General features: G+C 39.0%; 1 long non-coding RNA gene across 5 annotated transcripts; it reads right to left on the bottom strand.

Moving 5' to 3' along the window:
* Positions 1 to 74: 74 nt before the first annotated feature.
* On the bottom strand, positions 75 to 23737 carry LOC144307178 (uncharacterized). Of its 5 annotated transcripts, XR_013374097.1 has the most exons (7): positions 23528 to 23737; positions 23225 to 23274; positions 22312 to 22362; positions 17852 to 17977; positions 7049 to 7088; positions 2346 to 2440; positions 75 to 371 (listed from the first exon to the last, which is right to left on the bottom strand). It is a non-coding gene; the product is annotated as an uncharacterized LOC144307178 (long non-coding RNA). The 5 variants fall into 5 exon arrangements; XR_013374098.1 differs by lacking the exon at positions 7049 to 7088 and having other exon boundaries at positions 76 to 371; XR_013374100.1 differs by lacking the exons at positions 75 to 371; positions 2346 to 2440 and adding an exon at positions 2470 to 4461.
* Positions 23738 to 24182: the final 445 nt, after the last annotated feature.

The raw sequence follows: 24182 nt of genomic DNA on the forward strand, positions 1-24182 counted from the left end.
CCTGTGGACCTTAGCCACCTGGGAACCTTATTAAATTCTCCTTCCAAAGAAACTTTTCTCAAAAGAGCGTGATTGTGAGCCCTCAAGGATTAGCTATTGTATTTGTATCCGAAGACTGCTGTAACAAATGACCACAAATTTGAAAGAACAGAATTTTATTTTCTCACAGTTCTGGAAAACCAGAAAATCTGCCAGGGTCATGTTCCTACTAGAAGCACTATAAAGGAGAATTGTTTTTCTTCCTCTTCCACCTTCTGGTGGCTCCAGGTGTCTTCTTGGCTTCTTTGACTTATGACCATATCACTTCACTCTCTGCCCATATCTTCACATTGCTGTCTACTCTGTCTCTGATGATGAGATTTAGTCCACACCTGGATAATCCAGGACACGCTCATCTCAAGGTCATTTTTAAAATGTATTTATTTATTCACAAATAAAGAGACACAAAGAGGCAGAGACATAGGCAGAGGGAGAAACAGGCTCCCTGTGGAGAGCCTGATGTGGGCCTGGATCCCAGGACCCCCAGATCCTGACCACTGACACTCAACCGCTGAGCCACCCAGGGGTCCCTCATCTCAAGGTCCTTAACTAAATTATATCCGCAAAGAGTGAGTTTTCCAAATAAGGTCACATTCACAAGTTCTAGGGATTTGACCTAGATATTTTGGGGGAAAGACCATTTTTTGCCTATCACAATGACAATACTTAAAACAGCCTGGAGAAAGCCTGATATTTCATTAAAGTCTCAGGTATTTTGTTAAAATTCTGTGAATTTTGTGTTATCTCATTTTCTGTTTTTGTTTTACAATATTATTACTTCAATCATCCTATACTATGTCAGTCACTGGTCAGGTACAGGATACAGACAAGGTCCCTACTTATAATAGATAAAACTCTATCTTTTCTCCAATTTTTTGAACATGGTATAAAATTCATGGTTCATAAAGATCTATAATATTTTTACTTTACATCACTCTTAAATACTCCCCTTCTGAGGGGCACCTGAGTGGCTCAGCCATTTAAGCATCTGCCTTCAGCTCAGGTCATGATCCCAGGAGCCTGGAATCCAGCCCCGAGTTGGACTCCTGATACTCGTTCCTCTCCCTCTATACTCATGCTCTCTCTCATTCTTTCTCTTTCTCTCTCTCTTCCTCTCTCTCAAATAAATAAATAAATCCTTAAAAAAAAAAAAAAAAAACAATCTGAAAAGGTAAAAACAAATTTCTGTGTGCCCATGCATTTTAGACCAAACTTATGTCTGCTTCCCAAATACACTGCAGTTATAATTAAAATCACATTAATTTAAAAACCATTACTGAAGGGGCACCTGGGTGATTCAACTGATTGGTTTCAGCTCAGATCAATCTATGATCTCATGGATTGTGGTATCAACCCCCAACCTGCATTGTGCTCCCTGCTTAGCGGGGAGTCTGCTTGTGATTCTCTCCCTCACCCCTTCCCCCAAATTAAATTAATAAATCTTTCAAGAAACCATTACTGAAATTTATTAGAAGCCTTTTAGCATTATAGTTTCTCATTCTACAAGTACAAAAATGACAATGTATTATCATTTCCCAGGAAGGCTTAAGAAGGACTGTTTGCTTTTCCAAACAACCACCAATTTTCCAATGCTCTCATATCAGCTGGGTGTTCTATAATTCAATTCAATTCTAACACAAACTATCTGGAGTTAGTACAGACCCCACAGGTTAAGGGCTCAGTCCTGTAAGACTCCCTCCACTTCAGACACCAGCTACAAATAGGGTGTCCAGACTATCTGTACTTCTTCCTGGCCAACTACAAATTGTGGTGTTATCATGGCCTTCCCTCATTGCTAGAAAAACTCACTTAACTCAGGAAACTACTAAATAATTACAGCACTGTTACAAAGGATATAACTCAGATATAGGCAAATAGAAGAGATGTATGGGGCGAGGTTGGGACAAGGTTTGGGGCAGAGCTTCCATACTCTCTTCAGGTGTACCACTAGCCCCGCGCAAATCAATGTGTTTACCACTCAGAAGATCCCCCAAAACCCTGTCATTCAAGAGTTTTCATTAAAGTGTCCTTGTTGGCAGGATTGATTAAATCATTTGCCATTGGTGCTTGAAGTCAATTGCCAGTGCCTTCCCCTCCCCTGATGAGTGGAGGGTAGGGGATGGGGGGAGAACTGAAAGTTCCTTAAGCATAGCCAGCTCCTCCCTGAAACTAAGGGCCACCAAGAATCACTTCATTAACATAAATGGGGGTAGAGGGACAGAGACTTGTTATGAATAACAAAAGACTCTCCAATCCCTAAGAAAATTCCAAAGGTTGTGGGGAGGAGGAGCCAAAGATAGTGGTACCTGGCTGGCTCAGTTGGTGGAGGCTGCAGCTCTTGATCTCAGGGTTGGGAGTTTTAAGGTCCACACTAGGTGTAGAGATTACTTAAAAATTAAACCTAAAAACAAAACAAAACAAAAACCATTTAAAAAAATTTTTAATTCAAATATATATATTATACCATAAGAACTTATCTGGTCTCTTTATAGAAACCAAGGGATAAAAAAAATGGAGGTGTCAGATATTATTTGAAGTTCTTCTACTCTGAAGGTATATAGTTCAGGTTCCTAATTCAAGAATGAAATGAATAAAAAGTACCTTTGTTGGGTAGAATATCCATCAGAATAGTAAGAATGAAAAGGATTATTTAAGGATTTATTCAGAACTTCTAAGTGTCCAACTGAAAGATATTTAAATTCTCTAAGCCCAGTGAACAGGGGAAGGAAAATCTGATACTGAGTATTACACACTCGTATGGAAGAATTGGGAGCAGGATATTCCTGAACTAAATATGTCCTGGATGTATTTTTGAAGGAAATGAAAGGTACATCATAGAACTTCTGTTTAAAAATGTGGTAAGTTTACCACCTCAGTTTGCTGAAGAATTAGCATTCAGTATGTTTTAATGAAAATTATTTCTCTAAAAACCTTTTTTTTTGCCAAGCACTATTTCCTTCCTTCTATATCATTTCTATATCCATAAAATGTGTGTTCTTAAGTCTCTGGGTCAGAAGACTTGGAATAAGAACAGAAAATACGTTTTCTTTTGAAGTGTGAGCAAATTACTCTTTTAAAGATCCGGTGGTTGTTAAAGATCTCGGGTGGTCAGTCTGTAAGCCTTGCACTAGATGAATTTATAACTAACTCAGAGTGCCATCTGGTGTTCAACAAATAGCATTTTGTGATAGATGTTTCCTAACCTTTGCATTCTGAAGTTTTGTGTTTTCTCTCCCAACAGAGAAGTCAATGTTGCCTTGCCCATTCTTATTTTCTTTTTGTCTAGGGAAGGCTAAACTTGTATTTTTATTCTTATTTTTCTTATAAATTGAAAGAGAATGAATGGGGGAACTATGCTTTCAACTTTACTAGTGAATATAATCATATTTGAGACTAAAAATTTACCTAATGGATGGAAAGTTTTAACTATTGATACAGATGAATAAAAGATGTGTCTTGCAAAATTTCATAGAGGCATATAGCGAGTAGGTAAATTCATGTTCATAATTTAGTAACATTATTTGGTTCAGACTACAGACTTAGAAATTTCAGGGGTGTTTAAAAAAAAAAGCTGTAGTGGTAGTTGTGTCCCACCTAATATCTAAGTCTTTATGATATGATGATTGATAATACAAAAGCATGAGGGAAAATACAATAGGATTGCATCTAATCAAATTCTCTTAAACCTAATCAAATCCCCCTTTCATCTTAGAGGCCTTTTTCTGATCAATTTACCTAAAATAATACTTTTATTCTGCTTTATTTTTCTCCAAGACATTTATCACCAACTGACTTTGTACATAGGTATATATATATTTATTGTCTCCTTCTCTGTGGAAATGAAAGCAGCAAAGGGCAGAAAATGTTTTGTTCGGGCACTTGGGCGGCTCAGTGGTTAAGCATCTGCCTTTGGCTCAGGGCATGATCCCAGAGTCCTGGGATCAAGTCCTGCGTCAGGCTCCCCTCAGGGATTCTGCTTATGCCTGTGTTTCTACCTCTCTCCTGTGTCTCTCATGAATAAATAAATAAATTAAAAAAAAAAAAGAAAATTTGCTTTGTTCAATGCTATATCCTACAAAAATTTACTTAGGAAACTGTAGAGGGACCCCTGGGTGGCTCAGCAGTTGAGCGTCTGCCTTTGGCCCAGGGCGTCATCCTGGAGTCCTGGGATGGAGTCCCACATCAGACTCCCTTCAGGGAGTCTGTTTCTCCCACTGCCTGTGTCTCTACCTCTTCTCTTTTTGTGTCTCTCACGAAAAAATAAAATAAAATAAATAATAAAATAAAATAAAATAAAATAAAATAAAATAAAATAAAATAAAATACTGTAGAGGTTTCAGAGCTCCTGGCTGGTTCAGCCTGAAAAGTATGCAACTCTTGATCCCGAGGTCATGAGTTTGAGCTCCGTGATGGATACAGAGACTACAAAAAAAAAAAAAAAAAAGAAAAAGAAAAGCTTAAAAAGAAACTGTAGAGTTTTACTATAGTTGCAGAATGAACAAAAAATGTGTACATTTTAAAACTAATAAATGCCATAAAACATAGTATAAATATATTTAATTGGAAATGTAATAACATTTGGTTAGAACAGTAGACTGATAATTTTCAGAGGAAAAAATACTATGATGATCTTATTACTCATACCGAAGTAGCTAACTTAAAATTTAGTGGTTTTAACAATATAAATATGGGAAAGAAGAGGACAATCATTTAGGAAGACATCTAATCAAACTCCTTTCAATCCATTCTAGCTCTTTTATTATATAATGAAGCAGCTTATCAGAGAGGTCTTTTCTGATATTATTTGAAATAGCTAACACATCCTGTACGCCCTATAGCTCTTACTGCTTTATTTTCCTTCAGAGCATTTATCATCTTCTGACATTTTATGTGTTTGTATTTATTATTTGTGTTCCCTCAAAGAATATCAGCTCCATGAAGGCAGGGGCCTCAATTATTTGGATCACACCAGATTCCCAGGTTTTAGAACTGGGTCTAGCATGCTGTATATATTCAATAAATAATTAATAAATGCATAAATTATTTCATTATATTTGAGTACAGAATATATTTTAATTTAGCAGTCATTAAAACAAATTCATAGCAGTCTTTTGAAAAATAATATAATTTTTATTATAATACCTCATATAGTATAATTATCTCATTACAATTAACCTAATATTTCTATTCTAATTTACAAGTCATAGAAAAGAAGGTATTTGACTCTACCATTTTAGAAAAGAAAATACTTTTATCATTTGCTTATTTATTTATTTACTTATTTATTTTTTAAAGATTTTATTTATTCATGAGAGACACAGAGAGAGAGAGAGAGAGAGGCAGAGAGACAGGCAGAGGGAGAAGCAGGCTCCATGCAGGGAGCCCGACGTGGGACTCGAACCTGGGTCTCCAGGATCAGGCCCTGGGCCGAAGGCAGTGCTAAACCACTGAGCCACCCGAGCTGCCCTCATTTGCTCCTTTAAAATAGATCCTCTAGTAATTCCTATTTCAGAATGTGCAAAGTGTTTTATTTTTTAAACTTTTAAAAAAGATTTTATTTATTCATGAGAGAAACAGAGAGAGAGGCAGAGACACAGGCAGAGGGAGAAGCAGGCTCCACGCAGGGAGCCCGATGTGGGACTCAATCCCGGGTCTCCAGGATCACGCCCTGGGCTGAAGGCAGCGCTAAACCTGACACACCCAGGGATCCCATGCAAAGTGTTTTAGCCATTAGTATTTTGTCTGATCTCTTTTTGAATTGCAAAAAAATAATGTTAAGAATACACATTGTTGCAATATATACATATATCAAATTACTACATTGTACAACTTAAAACAGTTATATGTCAATTATATCTCAAATAGATGTACACACACTGCTTATTACATTTCACCATTCTTATCATTTAGTGTCGGAGTTAAAATGTGGTGTTTTAGAGATTATGATTTTGTTATGAACCTAAAGTTATCTATACTCAGGTGGAAAGGTATTAAGCATATGTGAGGTGGGTGCCAGAAGTAAGGAACTGCATAATCAAGCTAAAAATCTGCTATTATGAATAAAACTTCAAGATGCAAATTCTTTAGTGATATAGCAAAAACATTTCATTGTGATGTTCTCCTTTCCTTTTATAATTCTTGTCATCATGTATATTTTATGCCTTTGTACTTACTTGCCTTAATACAAATTCATTTTAGTATGGACTCTTCATGTATTTCATTGCATTTTCTATGTTTCCCCGAGCCATTTTTTTCCCCCAAATAATTTAATTTTTAAAAAGTAACCCTGAGATGCCAGGCTGGCTCAGTCAGAAAAGCATGTGACTCTTAATCTTGGGTCATGAGTCTGAGCCCCAAATTGGGTGTAGAGATTACTAAAAACTGAATAAACTTTAAAAGTAACCCCAGGGGCACCTGGGTGGCTCAGTGGTTGAGCATCTGCCTTTGACTCAGGACCCCTGGGGTCCTGGGATGGAGTCCTGTATGGTCGGGCTCCCTCTGAGGAGCCTGCTTCTCCCTCTGCCTATGTCTCTGCCTCTCTCTCTATGTCTCTCATGAATAAATAAATACATAAATCTTTAAAAATAAAATAAAATAAAAGTAACCCCAGAAATAGAATAAAATGAAAATACTATTTAAAAAAAAAGAGTATAATTATACTGAAAAACAGTCTGTGCTCAGAAAATAATTTCCCACTGTAAAAATAAATGAAAACTATCCAAATGAGAACAAAGAGGTATTTTTAAAAAATTGTTTTAAGAGATTTTTTATTTATTTGAGAGAGAGAGTGAGAGAGAGAGAGAGGGAGGGAGAAAGATCATGAATAGGGGGGAAGGGCAGAGGGAGAAACAGACTCCCCGGTGAGTAGGGAGCCTGATGCAGGACTTGATCCCATGTCCTAGGATCATGACCTAAACTGACCTGATGCCCAACCGACTGAACCACCCAGCCACCCTCAAACAGGGGCTATTTATTAACAGTTTGCTATAGTAAGGAAGTCAGCACTTACCACTGTAGCAGAAACTCAGAGGCAAATGGGAGTGGAAGACCTTTGTCATGGGGAAAAAAAAGAAAAGAAACATCAGGTGTGCTCTGATGGGAGGCTGTTGCCATGGGGAAGCTGGAGGCAGGCTAAATGGAAGCAGGACATCTTATGTGATGGGGTTGGGGAGCATATTTGGCTTTCTCTGGTTAATCCGAAATCATACGTGGGGGCAAAAATAGGGAAGCTGGCAGTCATTAACCAAGTCCCCATTGTTTTGAGCTGTTTGTTTGCTAAATTGTAGTTTGGCTTTCTGGATTTGGTGCAGCAGAAGGCGTGGAATCAGAGTTCTGTTGTCATATACAGTCTGGCCATTGTCCACTTGTCTGTTCAGTCTCTCATCACTAAATGATGAGAGCTAAACTCTTCTTCTGGCACTCAATACATTTTATGTGCCTATCATATGCCAGCACCACAGTGATTAACACAGAAATGGTATTAGCATTCATGAAATCTAGGAGAACACGTAAGAGAGCAACCTAGATTGAATTTGAGGATTAGGGAAGGTATACCAGAGGAAGTAAATTCCAACTCAAGGTTTTAACAAGAATAGGAATTAGCTAGATGAGGTGGATGTGGGAGGAGGATGAGGAAGAAAGGGGAAGAAGTTTCTAAGTGGTAGGGAAGAAGACAAAAGATATTACATACTTCCTATTAAAATACTTCTGGGGGATCCCTGGGTGGCGCAGCGGTTTGGCGCCTGCCTTTGGCCCAGGGCGCGGTCCTGGAGACCCGGGATCGAATCCCACATCGGGCTCCCGGTGCATGGAGCCTGCTTCTCCCTCTGCCTGTGTCTCTGTGCCTCTCTCTCTCTGTGACTATCATAAATAAATACAAATTAAAAAAAAAATTAAAATACTTCTGATATAATTTGATTTGGAATTTAGCCACGTTCTTTATTTTAATGTGCTGGTTAATAAACAAGCCAGAGTAGTTTCTCTGTTTCTATATTGCAAACTCTGCATTGAAGGAGCAATCAAACCAACAAATCCTCTTTTGTCATGTGCCTTGTTCTAACCCCCCATCCTTAATTTTCTTTGCTTGGCAAAGGCTATAAGGCTATTCATTAGATATTCTTGCTGTTGTGAAAGTTTTGATTGAATTGGCTTTGCTGCTTCTTCCTGTTGGAAATGCAGTATTTCTTTTTTTTTAATTCATTAAAAAAATTCATTCACCAGTAACCAACCAAATAGAGATCAGACCATCTTCTTTCACCCTTATTTCCAACAGATCTCTGATATTTCTTAGAGAATCTTGAAACAATAATCAGTAGAGGTACAATTTGTGCTAGGAGACACATATTGTGTGCATTTTCATAGCTTAAGTCAATTCTGAAAAAAGTTGTGATGGTTTATTTTATGTGTCACCTTGGGCTAGAGCATGAGATGCCCAGATATTCATTCAAACATCATTCTGAGTGTTTCTGTGAGGGTGTTTCTGGATGAGAGCAACAATTATATTGGTAGGGATGCCTGGGTAGCTCAGCTGGCTAAGCATCTGCCTTCAGCTCAGGTCATGATCCCAGGGTCCTGGGATCGAGGCCCACATTGGAGTCTCTGCACAGTAGCAAGCCTGCTTCTTCCTTTCGCTCTACTTGCTGCTTCACCTGCTTATTCTCTCTCTCTTTCTCTCAATGTCTGTCAAATAAATAAATAAATAAATAAATAAATAAATAAATAAAGTCTTTTAAAAATTTTATATTGGTAGATTGAGTAAAGCAGATTGCCCTCCATAATGTGGGTGGGCCTCATCCAATTAGTTGAAGGCCTGAATAGAGCAAAAGGCTGACTGTAAGAGAATTCCCCTGCTTGATGGCTTTCATAATGGAACACTGGATCTTCCTGCATGACAGCATTTGATCTGGGACATCAGCTGTATATATTTTGGACTTGTCAGCCTCCATAATCCCATCAGCGGATTCCTTATAAGATAATATATTTCCTATTTCTTTGGAGAATGCTAATACAATATCCAACTGTTTTTATCAAAGATAAGAACATTGTTCAACTTTTCACTAGCTCTTTGTTCAAAATTACTCATATCTTTATGGTTCCTCCAAAATAAAGGTTTACATTCAAGAGCATTCAATTACTTTTCTCTAGAAAATTTCTAAACATTGCCAATCACCAATTATAGAAATCAATGAATCAACTCAGAATCCATTTTACAGCATTCAGTCCTTTCATTTTAAATTTTTAAAAATATTTATGTATTTATTTTAAAGAGAGAGAGAGCATGAGCAGGAGGGACAGAGGGAGAGACAATCTGAAGCAGACTCCATGCTGAACACAGAGCCCAATGCAGGGCTCAATCCCAGGACCCTGAGATCTCAATCTGAGCCAAAGCCAAGAGTCAGACACTTAACCAACTGTGCAACCCAGGCACCCCATTCTTTCATTTTTTAAAAATTTTATTTATTTATTTATTTATTTATTTATTTATTTATTTATTCATGAGAGACACACAGAGAGAGGCAGAGACATAAGCAGAGGGAGAAGCAGGCTCCCCAAAGGGAGCCCAATGTGGGACTCCTATCCCAGGATCACTACCTGAGCTGAAGGCAGATGAGCCACCCAGATGCCCCAGCCTTTCATTTTAAAAGATGAGAACAGTATGGCTTGGAGAAGTTGTCTGACCTCCTAAATATCACACTATCTGGAAGCACAAAGCAGATTAAAACATCCATGTTCTAATTTCAAGTACAATTTCAAGTGAAACACTTTTCTTTCCTTTGAAATATATTTTTTTTTCCTTTCTGGGAATCATCATAAGAGAATATTGATAGATTTATAGAAGGCAGAAGTTTTCTAAAGAAAGGGCAGAGTCAGGGCACCTGTCTGGCTCTGTTGGTTGAGTGTCTGACTCATGGTTTCAGCTCAGGTCATGATCTCCTTTATTATTATTATTATTAGGGCTTCTTACGTATGTATTTATTTATTTATTAAAAACTTTTTGATTGATTGATTGATTCATGAGAGACACAGAGAGAGAGGCAGAGACACAGGCAGAGGGAGAAGCAGGCTCCATGCAGGGAGCCCCATATGGGCTCGATCCCCGGTCTCTAGGATCACACCCTGGGCTGAAGGCGGCGCTAAACCCCTGAGCCACCTGGGCTGCCCAGGTGAATCTCCTGATTGTAGGATGGAGCCTCACAGCCTCTGAGCTCAGTGGGGAGTCTGTTTGAGATTCTCTCTCTCTGCCTCCCTCTCTTCCCCTCCCTGCTCCTTTCTCTCTCTCTCTCTCTCTCTCTCTCAAATGAATAAATTTTTTAAACTCTTTTTTAAAAGAGTTAATAGAGAGTGAATAATATCGAGAGGACATATGTGAGCAAATGGGAACTCATACAGATTTTTAGATTCACAAGAAGAAAGATATTGCTAACTTTTAAGGGACCAAATTGCTATGAATGGTCATGGTGATAGTAGAAGTAGGATTATAAACGCCTGACAAAGGGATTAATTGTGAAGTTGTGATGTAGCAGGCCCAATTAACATGGTCAACTGTGGCGAAAGGAAGGAAAAATGAAAAAAAGATAAAGGAGAAAGTCCCAAGGATCATTGAGAATTTCTCAGCAGTGCTGTAGGTCTGACTCAGAATGAAGGCAACTGGAGCCTAAAAAAGATACCATTTTCTTCCTTTCTCTCCATTAAAGGAAAATGAAGTCAATATACTTAACACTTTGCCAGGTACCAAGGAGGTCATCAAAAAGCACTTTGAAAAAGGGAAAGAATTCATATTTATTAATTTGTCAGATACTGCATTTGAATAATTCATATATAAAAACTCATTTAGCAAACAACAGCTTACTTGGGAACTACTTTAAATATTTTTTCATTTAACTTCCTTAGCAACCCTATGAAGCAGGTGCATTCTTACCTCCATTTTACATATGAAAAATCCAGAGCAAAAGATTAAGTAACTTGTCTAAAGTGATACAGTTGATAGATGGGGCTTTTAATCCAAGTAGTCTGATTCCAAAACCCAGGCTCTCGATAACCACGCTACACTGCCTATCACCACAAAATACTTGTATCTGTAATTAGTGATGAAAATAGAAAGGCAAAATAAAATAAAATAAAATAAAATAAAATAAAATAAAATAAAATAAAATTAGAGGTAAATAACACAAACAAGGCTACACCTATAGTGATAGAATGGGGATTTGACCACGATTCTAATTCCAACTTTTCACTGTGCTATGAAGGCTAAACATAGAATGAAGACTTGTACTGTTTGCTGTAAAGTGTGTATCTAAGAGGGCATCTGAGGAGGGCAGTCAGAACAATAACAGTGAGGGAAGTCAGTTCAGCCCTCTACCCATTCACAGACAAAAAGAAAAGCTCTTTTTTTTTTTTAGAAATTTTTTTAAAATTTTATTTATTTATTCATAAGAGACACACAGAGAGAGAGGCAGAGACATAGATAGACAGAGAAGCAGGCTCCATACAGGGAGCCTGATAAGGGACTCGATCCCAGGACTCCAGGATCACGTCCTGAGCCAAAGGCAGGCACTTAACCACTGAGCCACCCAGGTGTCTCTCTCTTTTTTTCTTTTTTTTTTTTTTTTTAAAGATTATTTATTTGAGAGAGAGCGATAGAGCATGTGCACATGAGCAGGGGGAAGGAGCAGAGGAAGAGGGAGAAGCAGACTCCCCGCTGAGCTGTGAGCCCAATGTGGGGCTCAGTCTCAGGACCCTAAGAACATGACCTGAGTCAATGGCAGAAGCTTAACCAACTGAGCCACTCAGGCACCCTGGGAAAAGCTGCCTTTGGTATTCAAGACCTGGACTGGCACCAGCAGCTGGGCCGGTATGTTCTTCTGTCCAATATAAATAATTTGACAGAGCATCAACATTAAATGCATCTGACTGTGATGAGTTAAGACAGAATAAGACCACTCAGTAATCACATTTGAACACATACACCATATGACCACTATAAGTGACTGCTGCTCTTTTGCAATTACAGCTTTAACTTCACTTCCTTCTTCCCACCTTCAAGATAAGGCAAACTACAGACCTGCAGTCAAATCTGGGCCTTGGCTGTTCTTTTACATACTTATACTAAGCATGGTTTTAACATTGTTAAAAGGTTTTTTTTTTTTTTTTTTTAAAGGAAAACAAAGAAGAATATGTGAGAGAGACCATATGTAGACTACAAAGCCTAAAATATTTTCCATCTGGCCATTTACAGAAAAAGTTTGTCCATCTCTATTCTAGAGAAAATTAGGATACCCAATCATAAAATTATCTTTGCTTCTTGATAGGCTCCAATACAGGGCAAAGCTCCACATCCTTAAATGCTCCCCCAAATTACCTAACACGAACTCCAAATCCTAAAATAAGTCCTATTTAACACCCTGTTACAGAGAAACTGCACAGATAAAAATAATGTAGGATCTTTCTTATAGCAAACAGTCAAGATGTCCAACTTTGACTAATAAATATGTCAAGAACAATGGACAGCAAACCCAGTCAGCCAAATCCCATCTATCACCTGCCTTCCTATGACAGTAAGAATAGTTTTTGCAAATTAAAGGGTTGTTTCAAAACAAACAAATGAAGAAGAATATGTGACAGAGACCATATGTGGACCATAAACCCTAAGATATTTACTATTCAGTCCTTTACAGAAAAATTTGCCCAGTCCTAGTCAAGAATTGTGAAGGGTCATACACTTTTTAAAGATTTTATTTAAAAAAATAAAATAAAGATTTTATTTATTTGACAGAGAGAACAAGCAGGGGAAGCAGCAGGCAGAGGGAGAGGGACAAGCAGACTCCCTGCTCGATCCCCACTCTGAGAATATGACCTGAGCTGAAGGCAGATGCTTAACCGACTGAGACACCCAGGCACCCAGAAGAGTCATATTTTATTGTACTTGCAAACTGATGAGTTAATTTGTAAGTTTCACGGAAAATGACAACATTATACATGAAATTTATGGATCAGAGATGAAGGGCTATATTACTGAAAGCAGTAGCCAGAATATCAGCATATTCGCACTGGTTTCCTGAGCCTCAGTTCCCAAATGGAGATGTGGAGGGCCAATGACACCAGCATGCATCTTCCATGGGTGGCTTTACAGGAGAAGAACCCACGGCTAAGGTCCGGCACTCTGCGAGCAAGCAGCAAACATTATAGCATGATACAATTAAACTGGTTCCCCTCACCTACTGCAACGTGAGCAGTAGTCATGTTGCAGTTACCTTGACATATTTAGTCGCCTATATGACTTTCTACTGCAACTGTTCAGGATCAAGAGATGGATAGATAAACCTTATAGTCTGCCATACTTAGGAGAAACACCCAGGGCTGCTCAGGACCCATAGTGGACTGCCTCTTCCTATACTGTGCTCCTGGTAGTCTCTGTTTGAAGGTCACGATGGAGGTCAAATTTCCACCAAGATTCAGCTGAGGCTATCACTGCCGCAGTTTGGCACTCTTGCCTCTCTAGTTTGGACATCCAAAATCTCTTATGTCTCCTACTGATTAAGGCTCTCATGCCTGGAGCGGGTAGGTAAGCTTATGCTTAATTGAATTCTGTTGAAGTCCTTCACATTGGGGTTTCTTTTCTTTTTGTTTCATTTTGTTTCTTTCCTTAGGAATAAAGACTCCTGGAATCCTTCTGTTATCTGACAGATTGGTGTTGCTCCTTAGTGAAACTGTTTGCTAGTCTTCTAACATTTTCTCCTGTGGTCTGTTTGTCTAGTTGTCTATTAGGGGACAAATCTATAGAAAAGGACAGGCAAAGATCTGTCTATTCTTGAGCCAGTCTCAAGGGCAGAGAAGTTCAGGTCCTTAAACCAATTTTGCCATGAGTCTCCGTTTTTTAAATTATATATGAAGACTTCTTTCTTAGTCTTGTCTTTGTGCCCCTGCTTTGTTTAATTTCATCTGCTTGGAAGCAGAAGGTTTGTTGAACCTGTGTTTAGTGAAAGTTAGCGTTTGGCCAACTTCCAGAGATATGAGGTTGCACGAGTACCATCTTTAGGGAACACTGCAGTTCTCACAGGGTCTTCTCAATTGAAAATTGCCACTTCCGTGCCAAAACACTGCTTCCTTAATGTTTTCACACTATAACAATAAACTCGTATGCTTCTCTAACTGGCACAACTGTACCAGAAAAATTTGTAATTATACTAGCCACTTTAGCTACTTTTGACAAGAACAAGATTGTTCATTTAGGAGGTGCTTTGGAAAAAAAAGAAAAGGAAGAAAACCTGATGAGGAAATTGTCTTGTTTGTGTACCAAAAAAAAAAAAAAAAGGAATATTTTATTTAAGGTTGGAAACACCACCCTCCTTCATATCCATACTTGGAAGATTAATAAAGTCTGGCTTTTTAAAAAATATTTTATTTATTTATTCATGAGAGACACACACAGAGAGAGAGGGAGAGACACAAGCAGAGGGAGAAGGAGTCTCACTGTGCAGAGCCTGATGTGGGACTGGATCTCAGGACCCCCTGAGCATGACTTGAACCAAAGGCAGACACTCAACCATTGAGCCATCCAGGTGCCCAAGGCTGGCTTTTCAACTGTATGGCTAAATAAAACTGTCAAGGGCCCAAGTTATCCTTAAATTAACTATAATAAACTTCTTTTGTGTGTGTACATGTTAAAATGGGTATTTCTGTATCAAATTCTCTCCTCCCTCTTTGCATAGAAAATATAAATTGGCTTATATTTTACAGTAGCAACTTAATATTTGTCTGAAGCTGGCTCCTTAACATTTTGTTCTGTTTTCCTGTCTCTTGGAAAATGTAAAGATTAACTGATGGATCAAACAAATAAACAAACAGAAACATTTAGTTATAATGTGCTCATTCTAGAAATAGCTAGTCCAGATAAAGTAAAACATCTAAAAGAAAAAAGTTGTCAAATTCTTAGTGCTTATTTTGTGAACCCTGAAAAGCATATTTACTGAATAGCCCTTGTTACATAGTTACAATATAAAATGACAAAGCTTTAGTTAGTTTCAAAATAAGAGCTTTTGATATAATTCAGAGTTTTTACATTTAATTACTGTATAAAAATAATGTCAGGGCAGCCCCGGTGGCTTAGCTGTTTAGCGCCGCCGTCAGCCTGGGGTGTGATCCTGGAGACCTGGGATCGAGTCCCACGTCGGGCTCCCTGGATGGAGCCTGCTTCTCCCTCTGCCTATGTCTTTGCATCTAACTCTCTGTGTCTCTCATGAATAAATAAATAAAATCTTAAAACAATAATAATGTCAACACAATATTTTATACAGGAAGATGGTTAAATTTTTTATGATTTAAACTTCCTAAATTTCTTATGTTGGTTTTATAAGTTAAATAAATTATCATTATTTCTATAGCATGACTAAAATTACATATATAGTTGTGTACATATATGTAAATATATAAAATAAGTGAATATATATATTTAAATAAAATATATAATATCTGGAAGCCCCGGTGGCTTAGCAGTTTAGCACCGTTTTCGGCCCAGGGTGCGATCCTGGGGACCCGGGATCGAGTCCCGCGTCAGGCTCCCTGCGTGGAGCCTGCTTCTCCCTCTGCCTGTGTGTCTCTCTCTCTCTCTCTCTCTGTCTCTCATGAATAAATAAAATCTTTAAAAAAATATATATGTATATATATATATCCTAAATGAAATGACAATAACCGATACCTTTTCAAAGGTTAAATTTTATGAAATTTTTATAATACTACAAATAATAAGGATTTAATGTGTTAGCTAAAATTGTAAATTCCAGATCCTTAACTAATTTTAAGAATTTAGACAAATTGTTAACTAATCTTTTGATGCCTGGGCAATTTCTAAGTAAAAATTAGATTTAAAAAATTGGCTACTAAACATAATCTTTTATTCTTATTTCTTAGAATGGCAATAGATTAACAAAATACACAAATGTTTCTGGGTTATATTACATATGTCTCTGTGCTTATTTTTACTACCTTAAAATTGTGATATAAAATGCACACTTCTGGAGAAAAAAATAGCTAAGCCATTATTGATTTTCTTTTTGGTCTTCTGAAAAACATCAGAAGACCAAAAAAAGATGGTTACTTTCCTGAAACTAATGTAGCCTTGTGCATCAACTGTACTCAAATTTAGGAAAAATTTTTAAAATTTATATAATCATATAAAGATTATTTCTATGTATGTACTGTATGTATATATGTGTGCACAAGCTGGGGGTAAGATCAGAAGCAGAGAGAGAATCTTAAGCAGGCTCCATGCTCAGTACAAAGCCCAATGTAGGGCTCAATCATTGGGCTTAATCTCATGATCCTGAGATCATGACCTAAGCCAAAATCAAGAGTTGGATGCTTAACCAACTGAGCCATTCATGCACCCCATCCCCATATAATCATATAAAAGTTTTTAAAATGACATAAATCCTTGTGCATTTTTTTAAGTGCCTGTTGTTTTCTCTCTCAGGTTACTATGGACTTAATTTAGAACTACATAATTATTAGAAGACTGGCTTTAAAAATAAAAAGAAGATGGTTACTCTGGTTAAGAATGATAATATGATTGGTTGACTACACTGGATGACAATAATTACACAGAAATACAAGAATGTATGGCAAACAATAGATACAATTTTCTGTTTACTAAAAGAGGTATTATTAGGGGCACCTGGGTGGCTCAGTCAGTTAAGCTGCCAATTCTTGATTTTGGCTCAGGTTATCATCTTAGGGTCCTGGGATAAAGCCCTGCATTGCATCGGGGCTCTGCAGGGAGTCTGCTTCAGGATTCTCTCTCCCTCTACCCCTCCCTCCATTTGCTCACACTCTTGCTCTCTCTAAAAAATAAATAAATCTTTTAAAAAAGAGGTATTACTGCTTATCAAGATGTTAAATTTAATATTATGTATACATCTTGATCTCTGTCAAGGTAGTGTTCTCATTTGGTAAAGATGGAAACTCAAGGTCTCTTGAGGTCTGAACTTCAAAACTTGCACGGCACCACTTCTGTCACAATTTATTGGTCAGACAACCTAGCGGAGAAGAGGTTCTGCTGGAACAAGCTGGTGCAGATGCAAGTGAAAGTGTTGAAGATGTAGGCCACTGCTTTGATGCCAGAGAAATGCCCAAGCTGTACTGTATTGGTGATGTGCATCCAAATGACCTCAAACCTGAAAGTGGTAGCAAGGACCCTTCCAAAGATGCCACATACAAATGTTGCTGGTCACACTGGATTTTGCCCATCACAGGTGCTATTGTCTTAGGCTTCCTGTATTGTTACTACACATCTGAAAGTGAATCCTCCTGGGACTGTGTGGATTTGGAAAGCATATCCATTGGGAGGGCAAGCTAGAGATTTGTTTGGAGTCCTAGGGAGGCCCTCTTCTCAAATCCTGCCTCCCCTCGGACACCAGACGGTTGGCCAGACATCCACCCCAGAATTGAGACCTTCATCTCCTACAGCCTTACTCCCAAAGCACCTGCCCATTGTTCTGTGCCCCTGCCAGTGGCCCTTCTCTCTCTCTCTTCTGGCTTCTACCAGCCCCTCTGTTTCCTAATTTTGTTTTACAATTACAATCAGTATGTCCTAGTGAAATAAAAAGCCGGTAAAAATGCCGGCTTTCCAATACTTTAAATATACATTAGACATTTTCAACAGGGCAACACAGTCTGGTTTTGAAGCTTTTCTTTTTCCATTTTTCTTTGAAGTAAATATCTATATATATCTTAGAATATATATACATATACATATGTACTATACACAATAACATACATATTTTAAGGCTACTGTTAAAAATTTCAAATATTGGGGCACCTGGGTGGCTCAGTCAGTTAAGGGTCCAACTCTTGATTTTGGCTCAGGTGATGGTCTCAGGGTCGTTGGATCGAGCCTCACATCAGGCTGTCCCTCTTCCTCTGCTCCTCCCCTCTTTAGCTCTCTCTTAAATAAATAAATAAAATCTTTTAAAAATCCTTCAAATATGTTAATTATTTGTATATTTATATATTCATTTGTGCCTAAATACACACATACATAAAGATATATTTATTTATTTATTATTTTTTAAGATTTTATTTATTTATTTGAGAGAGAGAGAGACAGAGATAGTGAGGAGAGCATGAGAGGAGAGGAGAGAGAGAAGCAGGCTCCCTGCTGAGCAGTGAGCCCGATTTGGGGCTCAATCTCAGGACCTCAGGATCACAACCTGAGCTGAAGGCAGACACTTAACTGACTAAACCACCCAGGTACCCTTAAAGGTATATTTATAAATCTTATATTGATAAGTTATGTGAATAATATACAAAAAGAGTAAAGTTAGAATATAAATTTGAATATAATCTGTTAGAATATAATCTGTAAGAAGATTCAGTTAATCTGTGCTCAAATTACTAGATGTTCCTTTTTATCACCAAAATATTTGTTAATTCTTAGTGCTTTATCATCTATTCTTAAACCATTCTGCAAAGACTCCTCTTTACTTTTGAAAAAATTCAGCTCCTAACACCATAGGTGTCTATTGGTGTGTTTTTACAATGTTGCCTATAGATATTTCCTGTCTTTAATTACTTAGAAAATTCTTGGATACCTGGGTGGCTCAGTCCATTAAGTGCCTGCCTTCCACTCAGGTCATGATCCCAGGGTCCTGGGATCTAGTACAGCAATGGGTTCCCTGCTCAGAGGGAGTCAGCTTCTCCCTCTTCCTCTCCTTCTCCCGCTCCTGCCCCTGTTTGTGCTCTCTCTCTCTCTCAAATAAGTAAATCAAATCTTAAAAAAAAGGTACATTAAAAAAATACTTAGAGAATTCTTGTTTGCTTTAATAACTATTTTTAATTTTTCTTTTTCTCAATTTAGGCCCCAGATTCAGAATAATGCCTAAACTCTTATCAAGGCTCCCCAAATGGCCATTAGGAAACAAAAAGAATTGCTCCTTTACACATGAAAGGACAATAAACATAATTAGGTTTTTCCAGAATTCTTCAAGTTTTAAAAAATTATTATGAGAAATTATTGTTTGTAAAAGGGGAAAAGGGATCCCTGGGTGGCGCAGCAGTTTAGAGCCTGCCTTTGGCCCAGGGCGCAATCCTGGAGACCCGGGATTGAATCCCACGTCGGGCTCCTGGTGCATGGAGCCTGCTTCTCCCTCTGCCTGTGTCTCTGCCTCTCTCTCTGTGTGTGTGACTATCATAAAAAAAAAAAAAAAAAAAAAAAAAAAGGAAAGATTGACAATGCAAAATGAGGTTCATCTACTTAGGTTAATTATATATAAACAAAATGTGTTAACAAAAATATTTTTCTGGGGCGCCTGGGTAGCTCAGTTGGTTGTGTCCAGGTCATGATCCCAGGGTCCTGGGATGGAGCCCCACATCAATCTCCTTGCTCAGCAGGCAGCCTGCTTCTCCCTCTCCTGCTCCTCTTGCCTGTGCTCTCTTTCTGGTAAATAAGTAAATAAAATCTTAAAAAAAATAAAAATATTTTTCTATGATTGTATACTTTTCTTTTTTTTTCTTTTATTTTTTTTTAAATTTTTATTTATTTATGATAGTCACAGAAAGAGAGAGAGAGAGAGAGGCAGAGACATAGGCAGAGGGAGAAGCAGGCTCCATGCACCGGGAGCCTGATGTGGGATTCAATCCCGGGTCTCCAGGATCGCACCCTGGGCCAAAGGCAGGCGCCAAACCGCTGCGCCACCCAGGGATCCCTGATTGTATACTTTTCAAGTGGAAAGAAGTCTCTCAGAATATTTGTACCCAGGATCCTAGATTCAAAATTTCTTTCTCTTTTTGTTCATGAAAAGTCTGAATAAGCACTAAAAGTACAGACTCTTTGGAAATTTATTATTTATTTCAGTCTTTTATTAGGTGCAGTTGCCAAAGTGTATCTGTCCTAAGAGCTGTAACAAACCACAGCAAAACATGGGAAAGCTTCCGTTACCTGCTCTAGGGTCTCCACTAAACCTAGCTGTTCCCTAATCTACTCAGACTGTTTCATTGACAAAAATCAGCCATCACTTCTCAGGCAGTTGCCTAACCTCCAATAAAATACTCTCATTTCCCTGACATAGCGCTACCCATGACTATAACACTAAATCCAGTGATGTCTTTCCTTTACCAAAAGAAGGAAAATCTAATCATTGCTTATCTCAGTTAGGAAATGAACCATAACACACACCCCTGAAACTCTCCTGGATGTGTCTGATTTAAATGTTTGTTGATGGTTCTTGAATAAAAATAATTAAAAACTGTCAAGAGGGCTATGCTATCAAATATTCAAATTTACCCTTAAAATATAAGGCTCTCCCAGAGTTAAATTAGTTCAGATACCTAATTTCTGTTACCTAAATCTACCAGCTGATAAAAGGTATACATACATGCATATATGTATAACAGAAATTTGTATATATGTATATGCATATATATACAGTGTTTTCTGTATTTCAAAAATGATAAGTTTAAATAATATGTGCTCTTCATCATAAAATCCTAATCTTCAAGCATTAATGTGTATGTGTGTGTGTGTGTGTGTGTGTGTGTGTGTATAAGGTGTGATAATATGTAAATTATCCCATGACCTTGGAATCTTTTGAAAACAGAATCCCTAAACCTCTACAGTAACCTCTAAAATGGACAAATTAAAAAAAACACCTAAAAAGGTGTTTGGATTTATTTAAGGAAAAGGCAATTTTAAAGGTGGATTATCAGAATGCCTCATGATATTAAACAAAATAGCAGAGAGAAATTGATGATGATATGGAACCAACATTAGCGGGGTAATTACACAGGTATTGCTGAGAATATTTCCAGTGTGCATCTTATCAGTCCAAGACATAATCCAGCAAGACTGTAAACATGGGAAATGGTACAGAACCCAAAGCCTTGATGCCCCTCTGAACACTGCCAAATTCCTTTAGTAATAAGCTATGAATATGTTCAGGTTGCATGTTTATTCTCAGGATTGAGCAGAAGTGTTTCATGGCTCCACATCCTTATCTTCCACAAACTTTAGGGAAAAAATAGAATTAATGGAATCCTAAATTCAAAATTAGCAAAGCTCTCAGAAAATTTTGAACTTTCATGGCTTATTACTCTTGTCATTGGCCTTGGTGGCAATAAGAGTTATACTCTGAAGCCCATAGATTACCTGTATGTGAGTTAACAATTAGCCCCCACCCTTTGCATTTGTAACATTTACTTCTAATCCTAGATTCTACCCATTACAAACTAAGATGGATAAATACTGTAAGTGATTTATGGTACCTCCAAAATTATCATTAAAAAGTTCAAGCTGCATTTCCAAAATACCTATTTAAACATGCCCTTCTTAGTTTAAAACCTGGAGATTTACTCATCTGGAAAAGGTATCAGAATATAACTGTACTTGGACATTAATGGAAAGGATCTTATCAGGCAGGTATAGTTAACAGTGGGCATAGTGGCAAAACTCTAAAGTAATGATCTCTCATCCATGGTTTTCAACCAAAAAGATATACCATTAGGGAGCCTGAGTGGCTCAGTTGGTTAAGTGTCTGCCTTTGGCTCAGGTCATGATCCTGGGGTCCTGGGATCGAGCCCATGTCCGGCTCCCTGCTCAACAGGGAGCCTGCTTCTCCCTCTCCCTCTGTCCCTCCTTCCTGCTGTGCTTTCTCTCTCAAATAAACAAAATCTTTAAAAAAGATAAAAAGATGTACCACTTTCTCCTGATTGCTAGACATTTACTCTATCAGGAGAGTTCAAACTAAGAATTGTTATGAATTCTTCAGGCACTGATGACTGGCAACGTGGTCAGCTTTCACCCAAGACAAAGAAGACTGATCTTCCAATTTTTTTCTAGTTAAGTTTCTAGATTTTCAGCTCTAGTACTAATCTCACCTTTTATTGTGTTTTGGCACCAACATTACTGAATTAATACTAGTAAGGTAATTGCATAAGATTTAAATAAAAAATAAATGATCTACACATTTCTTTGTTATAACAAAGCAACAAATTCTAATGTCATATCTCATTACATTGAGTTTAAGAATCACTACCTTCAAATCACTACCTTCAAATTTATCCTAAGAGACTATCTGGTCATTGTAATAGACTGAATATTGTGTGGTCACCCTACCTCCCCTTCATATGTTGAAATCCTGACCCCAACATGATGGTATTAGGAACAAGGCCTCTAGAAGGTGATAGAACCTTATAAAAAAAGGACTCCAGAGAGCTCCCTTTTTCTTCCATTATGTGAGTATGCAATATGAAGACAGGTCTATGAACCAGAAAGCAGCCTCTTACCAGACAACGAATCTGCTGGCATCCTGACCTTGGATTTCCTTGCCTCTGCAACTTCAAGAAAGAAGTTTCTGTTATTTATAAGCCACCCACCCCTCAGTCTATGGTATTCTCTTATAGCAGCCTGATTGGACTAAAACAATCATTGTTTGTGTGTGAAATGAAATTAAGTATCACGTGAGGGAACTATTATTGACTCTCTCATCCATCAAATCTTGAGTTTGCTGAACTCATCTATCCATTTATTAATTTAACATTTCCTAGGAGCCAATAATGTGCCTAACAACATGGTAGACACTAGGATATGACAACACTGGTCTACTGCCTTTTAGTTTTGCAGAAAGAGGCCGGCAAGTAAATAAGGGCTGTCAAGTGGTACTGGGTGCTCTGACAGAATTATGAATAGACAGTGTGGGAGATTAGAGAGTAGTAACTTCTTTATAGTATTTGTTTATGCAGTGAGATCCAGGAAAATACCACAGAGATAGGATCACTTGCAGAATAGACACAATTTTTCAGATTCATTTGCAAAATGGTTATAGATAGTGTAAGAAGTGAACCACACCCTTCTATATTCCTCTATAGTGCACATAATAAAAATGGATCCCTTTGAAAGCATGTCAAGATTTTGGTTATGACAATAAAGAAGTTGCCTTCTCCCTCCCCCCCCCCCTTCTGCTCTAGTAAAGGGAATAAAAAAAAAAAAAAAATACAGGCCCCGTATGTTTAGTGTTTAAGGTTTTAAGGTGTAAAGGGCTCTATATGTTGAATTTATTTCATTGATTCCAGCATGGCCATTTGAGTGCCAATAAAAAAAAAAAAATCAAGTAATTCGAAAGTGTTCAAATTCTGACAGGTTGGAGTCTGTTTTCTAAGTTTTTCCTTAGGCTCTCTGAACAGAGCCATTTAAACATACCGCTTTGAGGCTGGCAGGGAGAATGGGCCAGGTCGGAAAAAAGTCATCATCTAAGGAAATGAAGTGGAAGATCCAACATTTATGTTATTTTGATGATTTGCTAGACTCTTCCTTTCATCTTACTCGCGTGCTAACCCCTTTTCTCCAGTAGCCAATTAATGCTGTGACAACGTTATCTTGGCCAAGGTCAAACAGCAGGTAAGAGATACAGGTGACTGGGGCTGGTCTCCCGGGGGCTCGGTCTTCCCCACCCTGCGAAGGGACACCCTGAGGCCCAACCAACGCTCCCCCCAGCATCCTCACCCTGCTAAAGGGGCTCGTCTGATCACTGAGACCTGGAGGCCACTTAATGGGTCTCACTTGGTCGGTAAGGTGACCCTAGGGCTCTGCAAGTCCGCGAAGCTCCATCGCTTCCAAGGAAGCGAGCCGAGAGCCCAGGTGCGTCGGCGGCCGCCCAGCGCGCGCCCAGGCACAGCAGCCGCACGCGGCTTCCTTGCAGGTGCGCGCGCACCTGTCGCGAGGCGGGGGGAGGGGCGCGTTCGTGCGCGTGCGCGTGCGCGTGCGCGTGCGCGTGCGCGGGCAGCCTTCGCCGTACGTGCGCCGTACGTGGGCGCGGTGTCCCCGCGCTCGGAGTTTCGGGCCGGGATTCGGCCCGGTGCCGAGTGGGAGTCTGGGAGGGAGGGGCGTGTGCCTGGCGGTGGCGGCTCCCCCTGGCGGCGGCCGTGCGGCGCTGGCGGCGCTGGCGGCGCGCAGTCAGGCGTTCTCCGCGGGCAGCCGGCGGCGGGGCCTTGCCTTCCAGCGCGGGGTCCTCGGCGGCCTGGGTGTCTGCTGCCCCAGCCGCTGTCGTAGGCGAGGACGGCTGCTTCTGCGGCTGCTGTTGGTGCGCGGCGGCGGCGGCGGCGGCGGCGGCGGCGGCGGCGGCGGAGGAGGAGGAGGGCGAGGCGACTGAGGAAGAAGG

Source organism: Canis aureus, chromosome 38, assembly GCF_053574225.1.
Source record: "Canis aureus isolate CA01 chromosome 38, VMU_Caureus_v.1.0, whole genome shotgun sequence".
Taxonomy (NCBI): Eukaryota; Metazoa; Chordata; class Mammalia; order Carnivora; family Canidae; genus Canis; species Canis aureus.